Source organism: Pagrus major, chromosome 4 (genome assembly GCF_040436345.1).
Source record: "Pagrus major chromosome 4, Pma_NU_1.0".
Classification (NCBI taxonomy): Eukaryota; Metazoa; Chordata; class Actinopteri; order Spariformes; family Sparidae; genus Pagrus; species Pagrus major.
In genome coordinates, this window is record NC_133218.1 from 29,673,210 (window position 1) to 29,676,497 (window position 3,288).

A 3,288-nucleotide genomic window follows, 5' to 3' on the forward strand; every position below is an offset into this window, starting at 1 on the left:
GGATGTGCACAGCTTGATATTGTGTTTGTATGTGTGTGTGAGGCGGTGTGTGTGTGTTTTCTAATTATGTCTCTGTGACAGCTTTCTGGCCTCCAAAATACCCATATACTGTATACCCTCTGTTGTTTTGTCTTCCCACTGATTTATGTTAATGAAGTCAACCACTGAAGAGGGAATATATAAGCTGGGGCTTTATGTATTTTCTTGAGCAACCATATTGACTTCATGCCTCAACGCTGTTTTGAATTTAATTTTTATTTTATGAAAAATAGATTTGGGCATTTGGGGTACGTCTTTAGTTGAAGGTCCATGTAACAAGCGTTAGTTAAGATGTAATAATAGTGTTAGTTAGTAAGTTTGTTGGTGGTAAGCTAAAACAAGGATCTATTAACGCTAACAAGGCATTGTTCTCACTTTCATGTTAATGAGTGTGTAGTTAACTGCTAATAAATGCATAATAAAGTATGTGTTAATCTAAAAGTCACAAAAATGCTGAGTAAAGGTTTAACAATGACATAATAATGTGTTTGTTATTAACATCCTTATATATGTATATAGCAGTCTATAAACTGCTAACGAGTTTCTTATAAGTGTTTCTAAATGTATGTTTATGTATTCTTATTAATATTAATAAGCATCTTATAAGGATTTAAGAGGGCATTATTACCTATTAACGAGCCTGAGTTAATAAGGTAGAGTGTGTACATAAGAAGTTTTTCTAAACCTGACCACTTTTCTTGCGTAAACCTAACTAAAACTGTGACCGTACAATGAAGGTGTGGTACACGTGTCCGTGTTTCAATGCAATCGTCATGTCGTTTTGGGAGATGCTGACAATTGACCCTTTTTGCGCAATTAAAATTGAGTATTTTACACCACATGATGTGCTCTTTAGTAGCTTATTTAGCCTAAATTAGATCTATAGGAACTGAGAAGACTCAGGCTTCATAACTCTGCAGGTGTTCGCAGCTCTGAATACCAATCACCAGTGTTTCCCGAGGATGATCCACTGATCCATTCTTACCTTCTCATGACCCACCCTGTGGGCCCAGCCCTGTCTTTGAGAAACAGCAGAGTAGAGTACATTAAGACACGCCCCAGCAACACACTGATTACATATGCTAGCTACGGTAATGAGCTGAGCTGGACAGTGGAAGACTGCTGCTGTTTATGGCAACTCATTATCTGGCCCATTGACCAGAACTGTTCTACACATCATAGAGCCCCGTGTCCTCTACATCTATTCGACCATCACTCTCTCTGCTTGTCTGGATGGGGGATGTAAGTGTGTATGTGTGTCTGTGTGTGTGTCAGTTGGTGGTGGTTTGTGTGGACTGGTGTGTGTATGTGATAGGTGAGATGTGGTTGTTAGATGGATGGATAAATGAAGGGATGAGTGGATGGATGGATGGATGGATGGATGGAAGTGAAAATGTGTGTGTGTTTGAGTGGATATTTGCTTACGTGCGTGTTCACATAATGAAAAGTCAGATGATTCCCAAGCTAATGATCTCACACCCGCACATGCAGCATTACAAGTTCATTTGAGTAATACTTTGTGCCGTTAGTTTCATTTAAGTGTGTGTTTGTGCTTTTCTGTATTCGATTATACGCCGGAGTGTCTCTCTCTCGCGAGTGTGTGTCTGTGTGCGTCTGTGTGTGCACGCGCATGTTACTATGATCGCCTGCCAAAGTAAAGTGTTTGCAGCCGAGAGAGACAGGGGCGCTAAGCTCAAGGGCACATTTGTTTCAAGCTAATGATAGAATGTAAATGGAGCAAATTTCCTCTGCAAGAACAGAAGCTCTCTCGCTCAAACACACACACACACGCACACACACTTTCATACTTTCACACACACACACACTTTTCCTCATGCACACACACGCACACACACATAGCGGCATCGTGTTGATGGAGTGCAGAATCTCATTACACATCTAATAGAATAAGTGTAGTGTGCGTATGGGGAGAGGAGAGGAGCAGCCAACCTGATTAGCCTTATCACTTTATTATGCCGCTCTGCACGCAGCACACAGGACAATTGCATTAGAGAGGAGCAGATGAGCTGAAGGCAAGGAGAACTCAGCAAACACAGCCTTAATTGATTCCTCACCAAATTAGCAGGGACAGGTGGGGGGCTCACCGGCTGCATGGCTGCTTGACTGACTGGATGCTCTGTCGGCTGCCTCACCGAGTGGCTGACTTGTTGACTTGTTCGGTGGTCGGTTGACGGCAAGAGTCGTTGACTGACTGATTGGTTTGCTGACTGGCTGGCTGCATTAGAGGCCTTCAGTAGAGCTGAAGGTGAGGGGAACTCAGAAAGCAGGTTAATGCTTTAATTGATTCCTCAGCAGATTAACAGAGACAGGTGAGTCGACAACCTAAATGACCTGAAAACTGCCTTTACATAAATAACATGAAATTTAGATATCTTTATATGCAAATATTAATGGCACTAAGTATCAGCTATCGGTAGCACAGCTCACATTAGTGGGAAACTCCTCAAAAAGTGGCACAAAAACATGATTCCTAGTCTTATTTTGTAGCAATAAGTTAGCACTGATTAAGTTGTCTGTAGTTTCTCCTGTGTTGAAAACCTGGTTGTTGGGTGGCATGTGAGGCAGGGTGGGGAGGCACTGGGTGGGTGTTCAGGGGTGTGGAAGGAGGAAAGAGGGGGAGAAAGAGGGGGACGTGCAGGACACAAGGGGAAGAGAGTTTGTCTTTGTCTCTGTAGGTCCCCCCGGGGGGATTGTGGGATAGTAGAGGTTAATGAATCTGATTGGCTGGTGGGAGTTTTTCTGCTGGTGCTGCGGTTTACACACTCGCGGGGCTTCACTTTTTTATTTCGCCAACTTTGGCTTCGGCACAGCGCGGCATGAAGGACAGAGCGGCAGACGAAAAGTGTGTTAAATTGTACTGAAGGTGTGGAATAGGCTGGAACTTTGATTCAACACTGTAGAGACTGGATTACAGATGCAGAGACATACATTTAAAACGTATGTAGAAATAATTAAACACAAACTCACTGACACCTGCAAGAATAGCACAATATGTGGCTCCAAATTATGTTTGAAATTTACATTATTTTACCAATAACATACATACAACTGCATACAAGTCACAGATGTAATACAGGTATTTTTTAAATTAAATTCTAGTTATCTATTCATTTTATTTTGCTCAATCTGACTGTGGTGTTTGCTATTTCAATGAGTCTTTAAAGTGAAATAACAAAGTAATAAAACACCTTTATTTTTACCACTAAACAGACTCACACAGCTTGTATG